Below are 24933 nucleotides of genomic sequence, written 5' to 3'. Positions count from 1 at the left end.
TAAGTGAAAAGCCATAGGCTATCAACACTGCTAGTGCTTATTTTCTGTATTATGATAGAGAAAATAAAAGACATATTTTCTCCCAACTTTCCCTAGAGTGGATTAGGTGACATCTTGCTTCCTATGATACGAATCATACATTTTCCTTCTATTCGGAGCTCTATATTCCTATAATCACTTTGTCAACTTTAAGAGAGTAAGGGAAGAGTTTTAATTGGAGGAAAGAAATTCTGCTCAAGTTAGACGTAATCTAGTCAGACACTCACCTGGTGCAGCTGTTTCACTTTCAGAGAATAATCCACAACATTGTGTAGAGTGATGGTGAGATATGTTATTATCTAATGGAATCACACCAGTGTTTAATTAATTCCACATTGCCCAACATGGCAGCATATTAAAGAACAAGAGCTGTGGTTAAGGCCTGAATACTGAATGCATAGAGCAATTGTAAAGAAAAGGATCTGGGAATGATTGCTTCAAGTTAATTCATTAGCTTGTGGCAGCACAAGAAGCAGAAGAAAAAGTTCATGTCTTAGTTTAGGACCACTTATTGAGTGAGGCCTTGACAAATCATAATATAACCCAGCAAGATAGTGGAGCAGCTATAAAAGCTAATAGAACCCCAGGTTCCAGTATAGAAGTACAGTGACCTGATTTAATGGGGGTAATGTTCAGTTACACTGTACCTTTTTCTGGTTAGAGTCTGTTTGGGTTATTGTTTTCATTTTAGGGCACTATGTTTTAAGAGAGATAATCATAAAGTAGAGAGCTTCTGAAGAAAGGGCACAAAGATAGTAAGAGGTGAGAAGATCGTGTAAATGTTTCGAAGGACCCAGGTTTATGTTAGAGGGGAAGACTTAGAAAGTACACAGGCACAAGCTTCAAGTAGTCGAGGGGCTGACATGTAATTAGCACTGTTAGACTTACACATTTGTGCCCAAGCAGGTCTAGAATTAAGACTATAAATCTTAAACTGGAAGAGCACTAGAACATTTTAACCATTAGAACTGTTTTGAGTCAACGAGGTTAACTAAAAAGTTGGGAGACAGCATAACCATAGGTATTTAACAGACGCGGCAAGATCATTTTACAAATAAATTTTCTATTTCAATTACTTGTAAGAGAGGATGCTCTCAAAACTCCTGGTTCTGCCTTTTCTAAGGCTTCTTCTAGCCTAGCAACTAAATTTTAATTATTTAGTACAAAATCCAGTAGAGTCTATTTTCTATTGTGACAGAAGAAACTCAATCTTTAGTGGCTTTCATTTTGTTTGTTAACAGAGTTAAATCGGTAGTTATGACAGTGGGTTGGGCTGCTCTTGAACAAAGGTTATGACTTCATGGCAGTAGGCTGGGGGCCAAGAGATAATGATCTTATGCAGACATAAATCTGAAACACTCCATGAAAATGTTGAAAAGTATTATCAGAGTGCATTTATAGTTACAGCTTACCATTCAAGCAGAGTACAAACTAGGGTCTTTTAATCTTTTCAAGGCTTCTACAGAGGATTCATGGCTCTTTTGGATGCATGGGAGTATGGTGTGGAAGGAATCAAGAACCAATAGCTTAGTGACAATCGAAATACATATTCATGTTCCCATTGAAGATTTCTTCTACATACTTTTAAGAGAAAACTATATGATTTAATTTATTTGTACATTTGATGCCTTTGGGGGGTAGCGAGCAGAAGACCAGCTGACATCAGGCCTCAAGATACATCGCCAGAGATAAAAATGTGTAAGTGGATTAATAAATACAGAGTTTGAACGGAAATGTAGTACTTCAGATTCTCGTAGTGGCTAAGCAGTACTGGTGTATCTGAAATGGGGCTGTGAATTCAACAAGTTCTACAGAGAATTGCTCTGTGATTCAGATTCCAGGTTCTGGAAGACTTTGAGATGAGGTCTAGGCTGATTGAGGTGAACTTGACTTTGAAAGAGCTTGAGTGAGATTCATGAGTCAAGCTACTCGATAAGGTATATAGCACAGTGGTGTCTCACACCCCAACCCAGGGGCTTAGTCTTATATTCCAGGCCTAATCTTTAACATAACTTTATCCCAAGAACATTTTGGTCCTTGTGGAGTCAGGAGAAGAAGGAAGAGCCACCACAGCCTGGGCAGGGAGAAGAATCGTGAGATGTCCTGCTGTGAGCTGAGCTGGGCTGGGTCCATCTCTTTGCCTCAGTTTGCATCACAGATTTACAGTCTTGCTGGAAGAGCTGCATTTTAAACCATTACCAATGTGTCTGCATTCAGTAGGCTTCCTGAGTGTGTTGTTTTGGTTTTACTTCTTGAGTAATGACTAAGTGAAAAGTGGCCTTGAAAAAATTCCTCATGAACTAGGAGTCTTAGGAAAGATCCATAAATTAAAAAATCAACCAAAAGCAAATTTCCCTTTTTGATGTCTTTATTGGGTCTTTGCTTCTTCTTCTTTTTTTTTTTTTGGTACCGGGTATCGAACTCGTGTCCTTAGCTTGCAAGGCAGGCGGTGGAACCACTGAGCCAAATCCCCGGGCCGTTTTTTTTTTGTTTTTTTTTTGCGAGTCTTTGCTTCTTAAATATTCATGTAAACTATAGTGATTTTAGCTCAAAGATCTCTTCAAGATGAGTAGTTCCTGGAATCTTATATCCATGGTAGTATTTGGATTCTATTTCTAAGTCTCCTCTGTAATGGTTTAAAATCCCTTTGCAAAGCTTATATTGCTTTCATTTACTGAGAATGAGTAATGCTGAGGCAGGACCCAAGAGACATTAAAAACCCATTATAGTTCACTTCCCAAAACCGTGGATTTGGTCATCCTACAGGTATACACACAGGGATGTCTAATGTTTCCTTCCTAGCACAGCTGCACTGTCTCCAAAGTAGTGTCTTTACTTAATGTTTGTTGAATGAATATATAAATTCAGATAATTCCATGCCCCTAGTCTTCTTGTTGTGACTGAATTTGATTCTTAGAAGAGAGATGGACTCTATGTGACATATTCTGGTTTAAGTATCTTTAAAATATTATAGGACCCTGGTGCCATATTCAGTCTTTGATGTTCTTTAAATAGTAATATAATTAAATAATTCTAAAATGACAGTTTAAAGGGATATGTAAAGAGAGAAATATTTTATATTTGTATTTATATTGATAATACTTTCAACAGTGCATATTAGAGAAGTGTTTTTACATTGATTTCCATCCCATTTTACTTTTTTGTAAAGTAGGTGGTGTGTAAGTACTGATACACTGAGGTCAATCCACTCCTTAAATAAAGAACGTTTTTATAATGCACAAATTTTCCGAAGAAGGAAATTTGTTCTTCTCCCACCCTCTAAATTGCTCTTTATTAAAAAGAAAAGTGTTTGTTCAGTTTTATTTCTCTCAATACTGGATGATAATATTGCTGTGGATGATGTATAATCAGTTTTTATGGGTGATGTTCCCACAAAAGGAGTGGTTTGGAAGTGAGCGAGTTACCTGATGATATTCAAAGCTCTCCCTGTGTCATGTTGGACATTTTTTTCTCTATTTCTGTTTATGGTTTGCAATAATAAGGAACTTATGTAAAATTTGTTTCAAGCATTTGAGATGATAACAAGCCTGTCAGAATTTTAGCCGAAACCCCTTTGAGTTTGTGCATTTGCTACAAGGAAAAATTCCAGCAACAACACAGCAGTCTTGTTGCTATCTGACTTTGTTTTTCTGATGCATTCCTTCCTCATAAGGTGGTTAGTTCAGATTGTCCTTCAAGTTATCTTTGAGATGCCAAAATCTGATTTTTTTTTTTTTAAAAGCATGTGTATCAGCATTGCTGAGTCATAAAAGAGATACTTCAAACTGAACGATGGAGTAAGTTCCTGATCTATCTCAATGCAATTGCTTCCGTTAAAAAAAATCAGTTGTAACAAACCAGGTCAAAACAACTTTAGATGGTCAATAGGATTTTTAATTGCAAAGATTTCCTCTGACATGAGTGTTAATGAATGTCAAAGCAATAACATAAAAAGACATTACTTGTTTAATGATTGATAGAATAAGAAAAACACAAGGTCTTTTGTCAGATAAGTGACTACTGTTTGGTGTTCCTTTACCTCTGAGTATCAAAACTGATCTGAAGATAGGCAATAATGGCCCAGGAGCTGAGGCAGCAAGCCATAATGTAGCCTGTTATATAACTACCAAATCAGGAAGGCTAATTAGTATTGATACCTTGTATTCTCAAGTGACAACTTTAACATTACTAAGGTATTTTTGGTTTGTTTGTATGCCTTGTTCAACTTTCTATTTCTGAAGATTTTAAATAAGCATATATATTTTATATGACTAGCTTCGTTTATTTATCGTACAGATTATAGCTAAAAATTTAAATATTGCTCCAAATAAATTGTTGAAAAAACACAGCTGATAGTGTTTGGTTTTATAAAGATGGTGCTGTGACACTGATCTGTAACATGAAATGACAGGAATGACATCTAACAATTGCAAAGTAAGACTCACCAATGAGCTTTGTTTTTTAAAACAATGATTTAGATCTCTGGGGTGCCTATTCTTTTCTATGATGTGCACTTAAATGTGCTGAAAGAATCAATGGTGACCCATATTTTAGATAGTTAAAATCACCTTTGCTCCATGGATTGCTAATAGGTCAGTTCTTATGTTCACTGCAAGCTCACACCTTTAAATTTCTAAAGTGTAGGCCCAGGGATTTAGCTCAGTGCTTCTGCCACCTGCCTCTAAAGCTCAAGGTCCTGAGTTCGAGTCCTGGTACCAAAATAAATAAATAAATTTCAAAAGTGCTGAGTTAATTCTTGTTGATCATTTCATTTTCCTCACCCTTTAATTACTCTCATTATTTTCTTGTGCAACAATTCATTTCTTATAATATTTTGATTTGTAATTGACCTAGAAATAGTTGGTATGGAATACTAAAATGACCATTAGGGGAACTTTTACCATGTATGGATTTTAATCACAAACTGCCAACTTGGCTAATTGCTATTTTCCCAGAATGCCACTGATGGTCTACAAGGAACTTGTATGGACATAATCTCACTGCAGATCCATAGCACACAGCAATCATGGCTTCCTGAGGAGTAAGTTTATTGCAGCTGTTGAGGGATCCATGAGAAGTAAACCTTCCTCTGTGTCCACCAGCCTGCTGCCAAGAATATTTCTCTGACGTCCTCATTCAATCCTGCTCACTCTGTTCTCTATATCTCTGGGAGTATGGCAGGATGCCCTCAGTCTGTCCTGCTGATTTTCACATGTCCTGTCTGAAAACAGCTTAAGTCTAATACATCGCTGTAAGCAAGGAAGCATTGACTTAGCTGGAGCAGAGGGGCAGGGCTGCTACACAGTGCTGGGGAGGGGTCTCTGTGGGTCCAGCCAAAGAAGTGACTGAGAATGACAGGGCTCAGGTTTCATTTCCTTTTGCAGTCTCCAGGTGCTTAACTTACTGGAACCTATTCCTGAGCGTTAAAGGTGTTTTACCTGAACAGAGCATTGTCAAATCAGGCCAGAGCAAGGTTAGTGTGGTTAAAGTGGACAAAACCAATATAATATATTACTGTTATATGAGAGCTGAAAGACCTGAAAAGGAAAAAAAAATCTCACTTTCTTCCTCCACTCCTCTGTAAATGTGCTTGTGGTTGTAGTACTTGTTTTCTATTCTTTTTGTGCAGTCATTTATAAAGGTCTGTGAAAGGTGTCTTTGCTCTTTGTTTAGTTTTGGTGGAGGTGGAGAGCAGCACAGAGAATGCCTCAGGTAGAAGCTGAGTATTTATATTGACTCCCAAAAGGAAAAAGGCATGAAGCTTTCCCAAGGTATTTGAGGGTAAATAATGCTGATATCAAACATAAAAGCAATTTGAATGAATTCACCAGATTGTTATGCTATGGCAAAGATTTTCTGTTTTACTTTTTCCTTTTGGTACTGAGGTTTGAACCCAGGGCTTTTTACTGATCTACATCCCCAGGCCTTTTTAATTTTTTTTTTTTGAGACAAGGTCCTAGTAAGTAGCAGAGTTGCCCAGACTGAGTTTGAAATTGCCATCCTCCTTATCTCAGCCTTCCAAAGTGCTGGGATTACAGGTGTGTACCACCACACCCAGCTTTACAGCATGTTGGAAATGTGTTCAAGGACTATGAGAGCCATACAATAAAACATTTTAATTTATTTATGGAATCTTAACCTTAAAATACTATCATTGCATTTTGAACATATACATTATAATTTAGGATAGCAGATTCAATTCAACTCTTTTAAAAGTTTAAGGCACATTGAAATTTGGGTTTGCTGCCACCAGGTGGTGTCAAATGCTTTGAGTCATAGGTCATTACACTTTAAGTTCTTTTAAAAAATTATTTATAAATAAAAACAGTAAAATCTTTCTTTAAACAATTTTTTTATTCAGAAGCTCAATATATAAAATAGATGAGTCATTCAAGTTATGTTGGTGAACATGGGCTGGGAGTATCAAAGCCCAGTGTCTCTGTGCACTTTTATCCTTTGGTGGTCTCTGAGGAACCTCAGGAATATAATTTTGAAAATCTCCATCTCAAGCATAATGTGCACCTTTTATCTGGTATTAAGATATGAAACATAGCCGGGGATTTAGCTCAGTGGTTCTGCTGCCTGCCCCACAAACGCAAGGACCCGAGTTCGATCCCCAGTACAAAAAAAAAGAAAAAAGATATGAAACATTTTTTGAATAAAAATGAACTAAGCAATAGAAAAGACAATATTCTTGGTCTGGAAGAAACACTAGGAAGGCTCTTCTCAGAGCCAAATGAGGAGAAAGAGGGTACCATGGATTGGAATTCAGTATGGTACCAGGAGAGAAGCAGACACGGGCATAAGCCTAGTTGTAAGCCCAGACTGCTGAGTGCCAGGTCCAAGCTGATCAAACTTTGGGTAGAGCTGATCCGTACAGGAGATTCTGGAAGAAGGAAAGGAGAGAAAGGATGTGATAGTCCTGATAGTCAATTATTAGCTAATTTCTTCAGATATTTTGATTTATTATTTTCCGAGTTATTTTCCAGAGCTAGGACTGGGATCCCAATGTGTAGCGTTAGTATCTTCCTGACTGTTATCCTCTGGGTTCCTTCTGTTTCTTTGATGTCTTCTCAGTTATGTGACCAGAGAAGACAGTCACAGATTGCCTATTTACCAGCCTCCATGGCATGGGTCTCCTGAGCTATGACCACCAGCCCTCTCTAGCCATGTGTTGGCTACTACTTTTACTCAGTGGTCTTATACCAGCTCCCTCCCAAAAATCTTCCATAAATTATTTTTTCTCAAATGAATCTTTTCTGTCAAAATATCTTTAAATACAAAACCTAACACTAGCCTTGAACAGAGAAGTAGATAAGTATTGTAATATAACTTACATGCAATACAGAAAACTGAGACCTTATAAGGTTAAATGGAAAAAGCAAAACAAATCGAACCCCACCAATCAACCAAACAAGAAATAATGATAAGTCAATAAAACAATGAAGGTGTCGTAAATCATATAGTTGTCCTAAGAAGTATGTATAGTCAATCTGGATTCAATATCACATTTCCAATTGAGATGGTTGACGAAGGTTAGGAATAGGAAAGATATAATAATGAGGCAAAATGATAATGGATGTAGTAAAAGTGACTGCCAGGATCCCAAGACCCTCAGGTTGAAGTCTCTACCTGAGGGCTGCCATGAGTAATTGCAGTGACTCTCACCTGTTATCTGGGGCCAGACACTGTTTTACTGGCTAGTGGTGCACAAGAATCTCAACTCACTGATTCAACAAATATAAACAGAGTGCCTACTATGTTCCAGACACTGTTTTTAAGTCCAGACAAACTCTAGACCTCAGGGAACTTTTTAGTGGATGAGAAGACAATGAACAGAAAAGAAATATATACAATGTTTGGTAAAGATAACTGCTATAAAAAACAGGCAGGAAAAAGTATAGAGAGTATAAGGGGAATGGTAGCATGCAGAAGAGTTGGTACTCAAGAGAAAGAGTCAGACACAGTCCCTCTGAGAGGGGGCACTGAAAGAGACATTAAGGGAATTGTACAGTGAACCATGGCAATAGCTTTACCAAAAGCCTTGCAAGCTAAGAGCAGAACAGCTAGACCGAGTAGCCCAAAGAAGGAACAAGTCTTTTGTTTCATAGAACCAGAAGGCCAAAGACATGCAGTGAATGAACGAGAGGAGGAGAGAGCTGAGAGTAGAGAGGTACAGCCTCAAAGGAGGGTGAGGAGTTTAGATTCAGTGTGATGTGAAGCCAGGGGAGGAGCCAATTGTTGCGTGGAGAGCAAACAGAGAGTGTGGAAATATTAAGGTTAGTTCAGAGTGGCCTCATGACTTCTAGGAGGGTGATGAAGGTGGCTTGGCTTTGCATACATGGTTGATTGGTTTCAGCTGACTCTTCTTGGACTAGAGATTTCAAAGACAAACATCAGCCACCTGTTTGGTAGTCAAGAAGGAACCTACTGTTGGTGATATGACAGCCTAGGACTGAGGTCTTGGCCAAGCCACTTCCCCTCATCAAGCTGTGGTAGTCCAGGTAGAATCCTTTCTCAGGTCTGACATTCTCTGAGTCCTAATTTTTGTGATTGAACCTTAATAAGCTCCACCACCCAAGATGACCACAGGGTAAAAAAATCATTAGGATGCCCTACATGCCTCTGAATTGCATATAATTTGATCCAGATCTCTTTCAATTCCCTGGGAGCCTGCAAACATTTTGGATTGCCCAAATTCAGATCTTCAACCTCCTATTAGACTGATTTGGGGAAGTCTGATGACAAGAATGATCACTGGGTAGAGTAGGAAATCTCCCTCCTCTTCCCATACTCAACCCTGGTGTTTGATATTTCTGGCCTTCACGGTGGCCCTTGGAAATCTTTTTAGGGCCCTCCTTAATGTTCATTTGAATCTGACCTTGAGGCTCTGAGACAGACACTGGTAATTGCCTGAATCTTCTAGGATTAGCCTGCACAAAGCTCACAGTAGGATTTTGGCATCTTCTTAAGATAACAAACACAAACAAACGAGATCCTGCAGCAGATGCTCTCGCAGATGCTGATTTTTTCTCTATTATTTCGTTCTCTTTAAAATGCACAACTCCAAACTAGCTATCTAAACATTTGTGGTCCAGTGTGCACTTCATGTTTCATATCTCGCACACAAAAATTAGGAAATAAATTTTATAAATATGAAACTGTTTAAATAAAACCAAGCTCTTAGTTTTTGCCTGAAGTACACAGCTCTCTCTGGAATCAATGAGCTTATCAGATTCTGCAGATGGGGATCCTAGTGTTCTAGGCAGTTTTCTAGTTGAGATGTAGAATCTAATACTTGAAGTGAAGCATGCGCAATATCTACATGCACCCAAAACAAAGCAAGGCAAACTTTTGTTGGGTCAGAGTGTGTAGGCTGCTTAGAAAGGCATTCAGAATGTTTTGTACATTTGTGGCTTGAAATAGAGCTCACTTTTGATAATAGATGCTGTAACAATGACTATATGAAATAGATTAACTCACTTGCCTTTTAGGTATAGCAATCTTGGCTTAGGTTATGAGGGAACAGATTTCCCCAGTTTTAATGTGTTCCATACCAGACATTTGCCCACTTCTCCTAGACATAAACTGATCTCCTTACCAGTGACACAATGGAGCATTTCTTGAGCAGGCTGAGGTAGTCATGGAGAAATTTGAGAATTTCCTGAGGAACTTGAAGCCATAGGCCATGTTTTAGGGTAATTATATTTACTATTTTAAATTAATAATCATTAAAGCCTTATATAATATACAATGTTATAATTAGTCACAATGTACAGGAACTCAGCTATACCTTGATAGTCAGTTGGAAACTGAGTATTTTGGAGAAAGCTCCAAGGAGCTAAGCTTATTCAAGTGGGGGAAATGAAGGATAAAGTATGATTTATTGGCTATTTTTGAATAATGGATTTTTCCCATAAAGAGGATGATATTGGACTACTGTTCACAGAACTTTGAATAATATTAAATGAGTTTTGACTGAAGGGTGCAGGATTTAGTTAAAGTATATAGGAGGATTTCCTTTTAATAAGCAGAATTCAACATAGATGGAGTCCCAGGCCACAAATGTAGCTGTAGAAGGCAGGTGGCTAGTAACTATTGAAAATGTGAGAAAACTGCCAAATGTAAATGAAAGTGGGGAGTGTAAGTCACGATTTTGTTTGTTTTGCTATGTTTTACAAATTGCAGATTTTTCATCATGATGAAAAATGAAAACCAACACCAGATCCAAGTACAGTCAGACCATGCCTCCACTGAAGGGAATGCCAGATAACCTATTGTGACGACTGATTAGACTCAGCCAGAAACTTGAGAAATGATTTTTAACCATTATCAACAGACATAATATTTAGGAATGTAGAAATATTGCTTCATTCCATCTTTGTATTATAATCCTGTTCAAATTGTAATGTCCGTCATTAGCATCATAAGAATTTATTGAGTCAGCCAGCAGTTTTCAAAGGCACATTTCTTCACTTGCACCCATGGTATCCGAGACACATTATTTAAAAATCTGTATATGTGGCTGTTGCTAAGTGATTCATATCAGGTCCAAGTACCCAGTCATGTAAGTTCAGAGCTATTGTTTTTTATGTGTCCTGTGGGTACACATTCACGATTTCCACAATGTAACTTTTTCCTGTATACTTTTAAAGGTTATCTTAAAATTATAGAGCAATTCGTCAACTATTTGTGATTGTGAGATCATATCCAAACGGATAACTAATAAATCAGCTTTAAATGTTGACTCTTTTCCAAATGATTCCATTATGTGACATCTTTAAACATACAAGTCAACATTTGATTGCAGGTCCTTTTATTCTTCTCAGCAAATATGTTTTTCCCAAATACTTTAAATGTGCCTCATACTGCAAAGGGACTTTCTTAATATTTGGATATATCTTGTTTTCTCTTTTCTAAGGGATGACTTTTTTTTTTTTGGTACCAGGGATCAAACTCGGGTCCTTGTGCTTGCAGGGCAGGCGGCGGAATCACTGAGCTAAATCTCCAGCCTAAGGGATGACTTTTGAGGAAGAGATTTCTTTTATTTGGGTATATGAAAACATTTGTGTTCTCTCCAACACTATTGTCTAAGGTTGATATACTTGAGGCTAGTGATGTAGCATGTCAAGATGTCATTTAAGCACAGTACCTTTCATTCATGGGCAATGACATAGGTAACACAGCTTCTGGAATCTTCAACAGAGAGGAAGTGTGTGTGCACAAAGATGGATTCTCCAAGTTACTTTAAATTATATTTCAATTTCATAACTCCAACAGATTTTAACCCAACTTGGTGGCAGGGTTCTTTTCAGGTTTCCATATATGAGGTGCAAGGAAATAACTAGTTGAATATAAGTTACTTTCCAACCTTTGTTGAAAAATTAGAATTCCTGCTTCCATTTCCTAAACTAAGTCCCCTCCTACTCACCCCATTCCCTGCAATATAAAAGTCAACAATAATTATTTTTTTTCCCATGAAGTGGTGACCATCTGATTTTAGTCAAACTGTCCCCTGACTAATATAAATGCCTAGTGAGAGATGTGGCTTGCGTAGTCTGTCAAGGATAGCTCAAGTAGCTGTTTGTTCAAAGTACTTGCTGAAGCAGAAACAACCCTTTTGTTTTGAAAGCATGTTAATGTGATAATGAAATGCACAAAGCAAAGAGGTTCATCCATATAAATGGGCCATTTAAATAATGAACAAGGAGGAAGGATGTGATTTGGTGTCAGTACTGATTAATTAGGACATAAAAATAAATAACCATCCCAACGTTGGCTGCCTCCCTTGAAACTTACTCTATTAGTGGGCAATGAAGTTAATGCAATTGACAATATAATTACAGGTTACTGAACAGAACAATCCATGAAGAAGCTCTTGCTTCTTTTACAGCTTTAATTAGCTAGATAGCATCTCTCTGGTAATTTTCTCATTTCTGTCTTGCTAATCTTGTGGTCCTTGTAGAGAAACCTAGCATTTGTAACTAACCTCTTAAGATTATTGATTATAGATGTATAGTATTGTTCTAGGTATTCCATTCATCCAACTTTTGTCACATGACTATGCAGCACATGACATCACAGTACAGCATTCACAGTGCAGACACAAGTGAGTTTACAGGCTTGCACTTCAGCAGAACGCACCATTGTCAGCCAGTGAGTTTCTTCTCCTATTACCTTCTTTTTTGGAATCTTTTTGCCTTTCATATGAGAAGTCCCTAGTTTCTAAGTCTGATGTTAGGGGATTATGTTGAAGTTGATGGCACATTGTCAGATTTATTCCCTCACTAAACATTTAAACTGGAGGCAACTCTATTTAATTTACTTTACTCAATCATGATTGAGGATAGCATAAGGTAGTTGAAAGTTAATAAACAACTCAGCTTCAAATACTCAAGGAACATGTAACCTGAGATCTATTAGCATCAGTAGAGGTCATTTAGACTACTGGAAGGGCACCTGAAACACACACACACACACACACACACTCTCCAAGTTACATGAAAAACAAAAAGCCACATAAAACTATCGAGTTATTTGCCTTGCCCCATAGCATTCCCAATAAGTATAAATATGATCCTTAATATTTTCTTACTACAGATAAGTGATGATTCTCAAGTGTGTTTTGACTCAGGACAAGTCAGCTGCAAGCTGGTGTATATTCTCAAAGAACTGAATTCATTCTGACAGACAGAACTTTCTCAATGTTGTTTTCAAAGAGTCTATTTTTAGCCATCCAGTATAGAAATAGCTTTATTTTTTGATATGAAGGTAGAAATCAAAATTGAATTGTTTGTGTTTTTGAAAATCAAACAAGAAAAATGCTCTTCATGTGTTAGCAGTGATAGGTGTCTTCAGTTCCCTTGTCCAAGATTTACACTTTGTTTACTTTTCCTGCATATTCCCTAGGTTTTCAGTTCAAAGTAAATTATCAAGACTTTTGACCAAAAGTTTCGATCGATCTCTCTCTCTCTCTCTCTCTCTCTCTCTCTCTCCCCCCTCCTTCCCTGTCTCCTCTCTCTCCCTCTCTTTCTCCCTCCTCCTGCTCACTCTTGAAAAATATAGAGAATGTAGAATTTTTTGTGTTTTCTACAATGGTTCATTTGTATTCTCTAAACTCAAGTCTAAGGCAAGTTCTAATGTCTTGCTGTTTTATGTCACCAGTGAGGTAGCAGTGACAAGCTGGCTGCTGATGAATAAATATATTTATCTGGCTTCTAAACCTGCTTACACTGTTGAATCATAATGAGCAGATGTTAACAATTACTCTAAATGTCTTGGATATTTTGTAAAACTTTTATCAGACTTAGGGTGGTTTATTGATTTAGTCAGAATCATGCCCCGGGCACAAAACATATTGTCATTTGGGATTCAACATAGGCAGCATGCATGTCCATTAAGATTTTAAACTCAGACTCCAGGGCCTTACTTCTGGAACCTTCTGAACAATAAGTCTCTCTAATATGTTCTTAGTCTTCTCACCTAAACCAAAGCATATATACTGAGAAATTTCCTATGGCTTCATCTTTTAGAATATAGTATAAAAATCTAGGAACAGGAAGTAATGAATATGAGATTTGAACATCAGCTCTATACATTTCAGGTAAACAGCACAATCCAGCAAGGGAAAAACTATCCATGTTTATTTTTAAATTAAATAAACAAAAATCTATATTCTTATTTCTCTGGAGTTATGTTTTGTTTTTTGTTCTTTTTTTTGCAACATCAAGACATTTTAGTTGAATGATACAGAAAGTCGCTTTGAATTCAAATATAAAATAAGGCCATCCATCATGTTAACAATTTAATTACCTGAGTATATATTTTTCCAGCAAAAACCCCCATTATTTGTTGTGTATCTTATTACTGTGTGGTTGCCTCAGGACAACTTTTCTGTCACTGGGCAGGCCTCATGGTAAGAAATGGTGACACAGGGAGCAGATAAGCCCCGAAGCCCTCTGCCTTCTTTCAGGTCCCTTGTATCCGTGTTTGCTGGAGGCCTTACCTGTTGAAGTCCCTGTAATCCTTGTTACAACACTGAAATGGTGACTTGTAAAGGCAGCGGAGCATGAAAGAGAGAGTGAAAGGGTCGAATGAAATAGAAATGTGATATTTTCTATCTTCCTAGAGCCCAGGAAATAGGACTCCAGCTGCTGAGTTATCACACTGCATACATGGCAAATTGTGAGATGTATTGTTGAGGACTCATGGAAGAGGCAAAATAAACAAGGCACTAGGTTCCTCCAATTGTGTAGGCATCTTCCTTTCCAGAGATTGCAGATCAAGGAATCTTTTTAGCTTGGAAAAAACAAAAAGCTTTGAATGAGGGATGCAAAGTGGGAGAGGACAATTCCTGGGTCCTTCTCAGGGCACTTGGATTACAGGGCTGCCTTTGTCCAGAACACTCCCAGGTGGCAGGCAAATATCTGGCACTGGTCTGTTGTTTTCTTGCTTTTCAATTGTGTGCCCTGACTACTACAAATACCTATGATGACATATACTAATACATTGATAATACTCACTTTGGTGAGTGGTGGGCATAAAATGGCAAAGGCATTTTCTCTGCTTTTACAGTTTTATGCACCACGGTAGTTGGCTTGCTATCTTGCAGTGAGCATTGTCAACTGAGGAAAACAGAAAACAAAGGCCAGATGTCAACCAACCATAAGTGCACGCTGCCTGTTTCCTGGCTGGGTAATTTTATGAGAAAGACGGTGTGCTATCCTTGAGCAGGCTCCAAATGGAGGGTAATTCCTGCATTTCAGAACAGAGGGCTGAAAATAACAGAGGCAACAGGACTCAGTTGATAACTATAGCTATAAGTGGTCCAGAAAGCACATAGCTGTCTACTGGAAAATCTTTGCTTAGAAATTTCTCTAGATACACATGCTGGGTCTCCCTCTCCCCCTCTTCATCTTCCTCCTGGTCTTCCTCCTCCTCCTCCTCCTCCTCTTGCTTCTCTCTCTCTTTCTCCCTCTCTCATCTCAGGGCACATCATTTAAAGAAAAATGCTTCTCCCTTTCATGCCTGAAGAAGAGTTGCTATTCATTCTATGGCTAAACAAATGGGTGGAAGTTTCTTCCAAGTGGATCCACTGGAGATGATCTAGAAATTACAGATGGTGGCAAGGACAAGGTAGTTTTTCTTATGGTTTGTTGATAATTTTACAAATGCAACTGATTTTCATAGTGAATGCATGTTTTCATAAATAGAAACAAATAAAACAGTAGGCAAAGGCTTTCTCAAATGCCTGCCAAATACATTAAACACACAAAAGTACATTCACAGTGAAAGTTGGTTGAAAACAGCTGTTATAAAGGATTTTTGGTGAATGCAGTTAACAGCATCATCATTATAAGGCCCAAAGCAAACGTGTTACTGATTACACCCCATTAAGAAATCGGAATGTGTTCCCCCAAGGAAATACCACAGCACATGCTGTTGGAAAATAACAACCAACTCCAAAGCACTCAGCTAAGACTTTGTCGTGATTGTGCAGCCTATCTATAAAGATAAAATTTTCAGGAAAATGAGAGTACATCTTATCTTAACTAATCAGCATTTTTAACAGTATTGTTTGAGTGGAGGTTTCCTCCTCATCTTTCACCTTTTCCCTAAGACCATTCTGTCTACTTGGGTTGTATCCTATGTCGAAGCTGTGTGAGAAACTAGACACAAAGGAAGCAGGGGACTTCCACTTGTCTGAGCATGCAAATCCAGCTGACCAGTTTGAGTGTCAAACCCACTGCAGTTCTAGGTCAGCTCCTCAGAGACAAATGTGTTTGCCCCGAGAGCAGAGAATGTGTTCAGGGTGGGATGAAAGGCTGCGGTGGGGTCTGTGGGATATGGAAAATTTAATAAGGACTATGGGATTACTGCCCTGAGAAATAATGTTCATGTGTTGAAAGGGCACTGTCAGAATGCCACGGAAGTGGGGCCTGCTGCATGTCTGCAGCTCGGCTGTTACTGTTCAGCTAGTGTCTGCACTGCCTGTCCACTGTGGCACCAAAGGGCTTTACAAACACTTTCCATAATGGGCCAGAAGCCTCCTGAGGGCTCTAGGGCATTGGGTGGGAAGGAATGCAAAGTCCAGTAGTTGGCAAGGAAAAAGAAAAAGAGGCTTTTTCACCTTTTCCATACATCTGATAGAAGGGTCAGATTTCTGGTGATGAAAGAGTCACGTCTGGGGACCAGCCTCCTTTCACACCACGCAGACCACATTTCAGGTCATGCCGGAAAGGGCAGCCTCCCCACCTTGACTTCCTGAAAGGTAGAGTCACTGCCTGAGATGGTAAGGAGGACCCTGATGTCTGTGACAGACTTGGTGTGCGGGACACAAGCGAAACTCTGATATTATGGCATTGCAAATATGAGAAATGAGACGATTATGTAATGAGTTTTCTGGTTATTATTTCACTTGTGTGAGGCAAGTTTGAGGTCAAGTATAGAAGTTTTGTTTTAAAAATAGAATAAGACCTACCATATACAACTTTTGTGAGCAGTACATGTCAAACACAAATATGGATGTGTAGCTTTTGCACATTTGTATATACACGTGTGCTCATGCTCACATACTTTAAGAAAATGAATGTCAGCATTTTGGTTACAGGCACCCTTGGGGATTTAGGTCTTATTTGAGGTTTCAGACTGTGAGACAGGCTTAACTATTTGTTGAGGGGGAGGAGAGTTCCTGGGAAAAATTCTCCTCCACTGAGTCAGAATATTGGAGATCCTCAGGGTTAAGCTGAGGCAAAAATAGACTTGTCAGGCTAGAGCATCAGAGTGAGCAGTGATTCTATTCTAAACACTTAGGATTCCCAAGACCACAAAGGAGGTGGCTAGGATGTGTCCTTGAGGATCCTGAAAGGCGATTACATGCCAGATTGAAGTGTCTGGGAGCGCTGGAGCACCATAAATGCAGTTCCCTACATGGTCACCTGGACTTCATCTTTCCTTGTTGGGTGGTTCTGAGCGTGAAGATAGTTCTAAGCACAAAGACTCTCTTAGGTGAGGTCTTGATGGGGTTTTCTGAACTCAGGAGAAGAGACTGGGTGCAGAACCTGGCACCTGAGATTGGTTTGTGCACCTGAAGGAACTTTGTCTAATGGGGGCACGCTTCACAAAGCACCTTTTGTCCAAGCTGACAGTGAGTGTGAGGAAAACTTGTTGAAATGGTGATAAGTTTATTACACCCAAACTTTGATATAACAGATAAATCTGTTATTGATAATGTTGCAACTATGACTCTTGGGAAATGTTTTTGATAACATGGCACAAATATTAGTATTACCAATTATCGGTAGAAGTCATTTGCCAGAAAGAAAATACAGTTGATTTTGAACAAAGGCAATGGTGATAGAGGTCAGCTCTAAAGCCAGGTAACTATGTAACTCTATCACCATTTCCTTTTCGATGAATTGTGGGCAAGATAGATAATTTTAAGGAACCCACATGTAAATGCATTTCAAAAATGACTTTACTAGAGTAAAATTGATTTATTGTTCATTTAAAAAGTGAGGGATTTTATTAAATTCTGAAAATAAGATCTAGGATTAGGGATTTTATCTTGACAAAGATAGAAGTGATTTGGAGACAGGTTCTTTCTCATGAATTTTATACAGTTTTATTATTATTATTAAAATAAGTGAAGTAACTCATGTTTTTATTGGCATGCAAAGTATTTCTTCTTATTGTACAAATGGTTTGTAGCAAAAATACTCCTTATCTCCCTTCATCCCTCTTCCTTTCTTCCCAATTCTATAAATAATCAATTATTGAGCACCTACTATGTTCCAAATGTGATTTAAGTCATTAGAGATATAAAGAAAAAAATAAATTGAGTCTGATTCTGAATAAATTTAATAACTGTTTTGTTCTAATTCTGGAGTTGTTTGAAGTAGTCATATACTCTGCGTGACATTGTCTCTGTGGAAAGATTTCTTTCATAAATATTACTGCAAGCGAGAGATGTCCCAAGTGGTACCCACATTGTAGAAGATGGACCCCTGGGGCACAGGAAGATATTGAAACCTATTTCTACAATTTTGCTGTCATTTCCATTTAGATTTATTAATATACATATCACTGTACTATATATTATATCATGTATATGGATTAGCACATAGTTTACAAATAAACATATGCACATATTGGGATACATGGTGAACACATTTTATTGATAGGGCATGTGATGCTAAATGTTGGAGGATACTGCTTTAGATTATATTTTCCTTGAGAACAGAAGGTCTATCTATCTTTTTGGGCTCTTTACTGTAAATGGCAGGGTCTGGCACATTTGGGCACTAAATAGATACTCACTAAAATGAATAAATGAAAGAATCAACCAACAATAATTGCTTTCTCTTTCCTTTAAAGCTGCTAAATAGAAATGATCTATTTTATAAGCCCAAGGACCCGAGTTCAATCCCCGGTACCAAAAACATAAAAAAATTTTAAAAAATAGAAATGATCTATTTTGATAAACATTTATTTATGTGTGGCAATGTGTCAGAAAGAATATAATTTTAAAGAGATTCTCTCAAGGAATCTCTTAGATTTGAGTCTAGTTGTAGGCATATTCAGCACCATACCTGGAGGAAATAGTGACTGGACTGTGATCTCTCTAATCACACCTTATGGACTATGTTGTGCACAGTTCTCACTTGCTTTGCCTTGAAAATGTAGCACCATGGAGTCAGGACTTGAAGGAAGCTGAAGAAGGTCATCAGGTTGATCTCCTCGTTTCTTTTCTGGGCAGGATGATACAGACAAATGGGCTTATACTCTATTAAAACTATTTCTACATCTTCCCTCAGGAACTTCGTTAAGTGGTGGCATATGCGTTTACTTTGAAAGATAATGGGCGGGGAGGGGGGGTGTGAGGGGTGGGAGGGTGGTGGCCAGGATAAGCTCTTTGGGTTGTTCAGAATACAGTACTCAACTTGGTTATTCTTCTCTTGTTTATTTCTGTGGCGAAGAGGATATAGGTTTTGAGAATTAATGGAAGACTTAGAAATATAGCAATACAGTCCAAAGGAAATAATTTTGCAAAACCAAGAGAACAACAAGAAAACCCCAGTGATGACAGCGTTAATATTTTCTCTGCAAATTTGTCCCTTTTATCAATTCCACCTTTAGGGTTCAAAATATTCCTTTACAGACAAATATCTGATTTTGTTATGAGAAAAGAGGATCACAATGCTAAAATGAGGTTACATCTTTTCAGTGTCATGCTTTAGAATTCACAATATTTTCACACTGGTTATTGCATCTAACTCCTACAGTGAATCAGTACATGCCTAATTTCAAGTAGGAGAAAAAGGAAATTGTAAGAAGTCAGTGAAAAAATGGGGATCTCACTATTTCTAAGTCCAGAGATACTTCTTTTACACCTGTGCTTCTCAGAGTGTAATGTGAATGTAACTTAGCCGAGGACCTTGCTAAAATGAAGGTTCTGGGTCAGCGGCTTTGGGGTGGGCATTGAGATCTGGTTTCTAGTGGGTTCCCAGTTGGTTCTGATGCCTTCTCCACAGATCATACTGTGAGTAGCATGATTCAGCCTAATAATTGGCTCCTATGTGATGTGACTGAGGACAGCATAGTGAGAAGCTAGGTGCAGTATGTTTAGGATGATCAGAGCAATGGCTTAGCATTGCTTCCTGGGTCAGAAGAAGAAGAAGCGTAATGCCACGCAGTGTTCAGTCATACTCTCTCCTAAACTCTTTCCAATATGTTCCCTTCTCTCCATCACTCTCCTCTCATGCAGGACATCTGTATCTCTGCTGGGCCATCACAGCAGCCTAACTGTTCACGTCTATTTGCCATCAATCTCTACACTGCTGTCAGCCTTTTCTGTCTAAAACATGATCTCATCATGCTCTTCCTTGCTCTTTAGAGATCCACAGTGCTTCTCCGTTTCCAGTAGGGATAAAAGCAGCTTTTTGGTGCAGCTCATTAGAGCCCTCAAAACCTGACCTATATTCTTCAACCGCATCTGCTACAGCTTACACCATAGCCACAACCTTCCCCATCCCTGGATGCTATGTCCCATCCCACCCAAAGATCTCACATTTCCCAAATAAAGCACACTTGATTTTTTGCTTCCATGGAGTTGTACTCTAAACATGTTATAGTTCTTTTTTTTAATGCAGTTGTCACTTCTTTTTGTCAATACTTTTACTCATAATCACTAAAAGTTGCAAAAGAACCTCAAGTATAAGCAAGGTTCAATTAACAGGAAAACAGCAAAGAAAAATTTAGGAGACAAAACTACATGGCCATAAAAATCATCTGACATATAAATAGTTTGCAAAATACCTTATACTTCTGTATCTACAGATGTCTGCACTGAAAATTGTTTGAAATGATATTGAGACAATCCAAGACACTGAATTATCTGCTAAAGTTTGTTTTACTTTTAACAATATGGAATTTTCATGAATTTGCAAATCATCCTTATATAAGGGCCATGCTAATCTTCTTTGCATCATTCCAATTTTAGTACATATGTGGCTGACACGAACATTCTAGCTCTTTACTGTTTCTAATGAGAGACATTTTTACAATCTAGCGAGAAAGGTTTATAAACATAATTGTTTACAATGGAGTGGTGGGGGCTTAAATCGCATATGTGCATATGCACTCATGCATAGATATGTGTGTTTTTGCCTAGCTGATAACTGACACTATTTCTTACATAGTAAGCATACAATAAACATATATATATATTTTTGGTACTGGAAATCAAACTTGGGTCCTTGAGCTTGCAAAGCAGGCAGTGGAACCACTGAGCTAAATTCCCAGCCCCTAATAAATATTTCTTGAATGGATATACTAGGATATATATACTATATATATATATACTGTATATATATATACAGTATATATATACTGTATATATATAGTATATATATATATATATAACTATAATCAGTGTGAGACTGTGAATAGTTATAAAATGTAAAAGAAAGTAAAATAATTAGCCTCAATTATTTGCATGGAATTCACAAAAAATTGCTCAGGATAACCATTTTATGCTTAGAGAAATGCATGGAAATTTTAAACTTTGCAGAACAGTTTATTTAGCCTATTTTGAAAAATGACATTTTTCGAGTAAGAGAGAAAGATCATCCTAACTGTAGATTCTGGTTCACCCACAGCATTTTCCAGAAACTTTTCTTTCCTTTCGTGCTGACTTTAGTTCACTGAGAGGTATTAAAGTTTGTGTGACTTATGGCTGATAAGGACTGCTGACCCAGTTGTATTTCTCCCCCCTCTTCTGTTGTATAATTTCTGTCATTATTGTTCCTTTCAGAGATCTTTGTAGAAAAAGTTTAAAAGGTGGTGTTTTAAAAAATTGTGACCCTTTATCACAACAATGAAATACTAGTCTTGCTTTTGCAAGCAAAATAATAGAAGTTTGCCTTTGGGAAGCAACAGAATGTCAAAAATTAACATTAAATATTATTCTGTTAGAATGTTAGCAGCATTATTTTGGTTAAGAAGAGAAAATAACTGAAATATAGGTTTAATATTGGATGGGACTTAAAAACATGTTTGAATAAGTGGATATTAACTAAATATTTTTATTTATTTTAGAATGAAACCATACATTTTCACAACCATGAACACAAATTTATACTTACACTCAGACATGTAAAATATTTTTAATTTCTAGAAATGGAATCTTCTAGTCTTTCTTTCTGTTAACAAAAAACTAGAAAGACAGTTTCTTTTTTTCTCTTTTCTGCTCCACAAATTTTTTCTTCCTGTGTTTCTCCCAGCACCGCAATTAATCCTCTTTTGCTTCTCTCTCTTCCTCTGATTTGTAACACACATTTACCACCCAACAGCTATGTAACAAAAAAGTTTCTCTTCTCTTCTTTTGTTTGGTGAAGGTAGGAGGGGAATATGGATCTCATGTTCCAACCAGACATCAATGAACAATCAGATTCTAAATAGCAAACGTGAATCACAAGTAAGATTGAGATTTCTGGTCAGGGTTCCTAGCTCAGTTCTAAATTGCTGAGATCTTGGCTTTTGTGGTGGTGGTGGTTGAAATGTTCTGCAGCAGTTTGAAGGGAATGCCTAGAAATTCAAAGCAGAGAGCAAGCTAGAAACATAGTCAGGTGAACTAAGATAATCCTGAACTGATAACTTCTTTATCTAACTGAAAATTCTATCAAATGGTGAGGGTGAGGGTCATTCTTAACTTCTCTGACTTAGAATAGATTCAGCCAGGCACATCTGAGCCTGCCCGGGACAGGGCATTAGAGCCCCTCTACTGAGAGGAATTGAGGAAACAGGGAAAATGATCTGTGGCTTGGCCAGTAGTGCATTATAGTTTTGCTGCTCAGTGCAGTATAATTCATAGTTGGTATGTTGGTGTTTTCAAAGTATTAAGTGTTTTTTAAAAAATTATCTCAACATCTCCAGAAATAATTGGAGAGATCCCAGTATTTGGCTTGACTTTTCAAGGTCAAATAAATGCTAAAGCAGTGGATAAGGCAATGGACTGACCAGAAGGAGAGTGAGTTCGTCATGCATCAGGAACCTTCATTGCTCCCTCTGGACCATGCTGGCTGAGACTGCATAAAAGCAGCTCCATTTGACCACTCAGCACCACCGTTTAAAAAAAATTCTGTTGTCTGTTATTCTATGACATTGATTATCAAAGCATTAAAGAACTAAAATGAATAATTTGGTATTTATATAGATGAACCTGATAAAACTTTCCAACTAAAACGGAGGGAGTAATTTTTCTAAGAATATAATGATGCTTTCATTTTCTATGTTGACTTTCATGTTAAAATCCCTAAAATAAATTTGGAAGCTACTAAATTTTTAGTGCATTCTTTTCACAAACCATAGTTTAATTTTACATTTAAGAACTAAAAATCAATGTAATCCCAGTTAAAGGCATTTAAAATTGGACCTTGCTGGATGCTGTGTTTGTACATGTATCATCTGTGATACTTCTCCCTAAGAAAAATTGGTTTGGTCCACTTTAGAAATACTTTGAACTAGGAAGATCATTAAGATTTCTTTAGGGCTAGGAAAGGATAGTCTGAGACATGATGAATGGAAGTGGATTTAAATTTTGTTGGAGCAGATGGTACAGGAGCATCTCTTTAGAAGAAACCCTGGTTGGATGTCAAGAAGAATGTTGCATTGTGTGAATTCCCTTTCTACAGTCTTATTTAGTAGTTGGAGCAGAGTTCACATCTGGGACCCCTCAAAGAAGTAGCCATTGTGAGAACAGTGAAAAACGAGGAAACAGAAGTAATATATATTGAAAGGCTTAATCTGATGTCTTGCCTGTTTTCAAAGGAAATTTCATTTTAAAGGACATGTATGCTTGTGAAGCAAGAGCCCCATTAGGCAATGCACAAATAATAAGAAAAAAACAATGTCCACTGTCTCAGAAACTGGGAGGTGAGGGACTTGTTCTGTGCCCAACTGGGAGACTGAACTGGACTAAAATTCATCTCTTTGGCTCCATTTCCAGAGTCCTCTGTCCAGTAGAGCACAATTCCTTCCCTTTGCTGTAAATTAAGATTTATTTGACAAGAAGCTTCCACATGGAAACAGAAGAGTTAGAGCCTGACGAATCAGAGTTCACACTCATTCAGTTTTGTTCCATCTCCCTTAACTTTTCATCTTTCTTAAGTAAAGGAATATTTCTTTGTACTCTTGTTTCTGGGGAGTGAGTTTGCTTAACATCATGTATGCTTTGGAGGTCAAGAACGAAACAAACTATCCATGTAAGAGTAAGAACCAGAGAAACACTGTTGAGGCTGATATAATACACAATATCTGTTCCTTATCTTACTCTACTATGTTGCCTGTCATGATTTCAAAGTATTCCCATGACATGAAAGAGAGAGGCTGCCTCATGGAATGAAAGGAATTCTGGAATTCCTAGAAAATATATGGTACCTGTGTGTGCACGTGCATGTGTGTAATACAGATCAATTTATATTGTATGTTCTTTTCTGCAGGTTGAGTCTTTCACTAAATATCTTGGTTCTTATGATAGCAAATATTTTGACTGTGTCACACAGTCAAAGCACTTCAGAAACTTTGATGTAGACTTACCACATTCTTTTAAATTATATGTAGTTTGATTAGTTGATAAATGTTAGATATTTAAGGTGTTTCCAGTCTTAGTATACATCATGTAGTAACAGTGATTGCCTCTGAGAAGAGGGAGGGAACATAGATTGGGGAAACTTTAGCCTTGTATGTAATGTTCTGTAACGTTTTTCAAGAAAAATATATTTATGTATGATTGTGTGTTAAACTAATTTTTAAAAGTAAATAAAGGATTAGCAGATCATAATTTAACCTATCTGATCTTTTATTCCATCACTCTTAAGACACCATTTGCCATAAAATCTGTCCATGTTGCTATGGCAGGCAAGTAAGGTATTGTATATTAAAATGCATTATCTAGTGCTCTGTGTATTCAAATGGCTCTTACTCTATTATACCTGGATTTTAGTTCAAAGAATTCATAACGAGTAAATGTCCCAGTGAATATTCCTTAGCTTTAACAAAGATGTCATCTACATTTAAAAAAGTAAACTTTAGTTTTATCAGTAAGAATTCAATCCAGTATTATAGTTAACATAATTTTGAAATTTCATACCAATCTTAATTATTTATAAGCTTACTAACTGGAATCAGGTATACTTTTGAGCTTCAGCCAGCATTACAAACCAATTTAAACTGTAGTCCAAAGTGCACAGTTTTTCAAGCCTTCATTCTGGGTAGCTGTTATGGAATTATCATGTGACCTCCTTAAATGGCTGAATATGTGGACACACACATTATAAAATAGGTAGACTAAAAAGGAAAAAAGGAAGAGAGTAAAATCAAACAGTGTATTTTAAA

General features: G+C 37.5%; 1 protein-coding gene and 1 non-coding gene across 7 annotated transcripts in view; one reads left to right on the top strand and one right to left on the bottom strand.

The window, feature by feature from the left end:
* The window catches only part of Mecom (MDS1 and EVI1 complex locus), a 582840-nt gene that overhangs the window by 375949 nt on the left and 181958 nt on the right, over positions 1–24933 (top strand). The window lies entirely within an intron of this gene.
* LOC147825327 (U6 spliceosomal RNA) lies at positions 20458–20563 on the bottom strand. The gene has a single exon (XR_015441199.1). It is a non-coding gene; the product is annotated as a U6 spliceosomal RNA (small nuclear RNA).

Source organism: Heterocephalus glaber, unplaced genomic scaffold (assembly GCF_053883595.1).
Source record: "Heterocephalus glaber isolate CG9 unplaced genomic scaffold, H.glaber_assembly_v1.0 deba00001504, whole genome shotgun sequence".
In the NCBI taxonomy this organism is placed as follows: Eukaryota; Metazoa; Chordata; class Mammalia; order Rodentia; family Bathyergidae; genus Heterocephalus; species Heterocephalus glaber.
The sequence above is the reverse complement of the archived record's forward strand: the minus strand, read 5'-3'. Positions and strand labels throughout refer to the sequence as shown.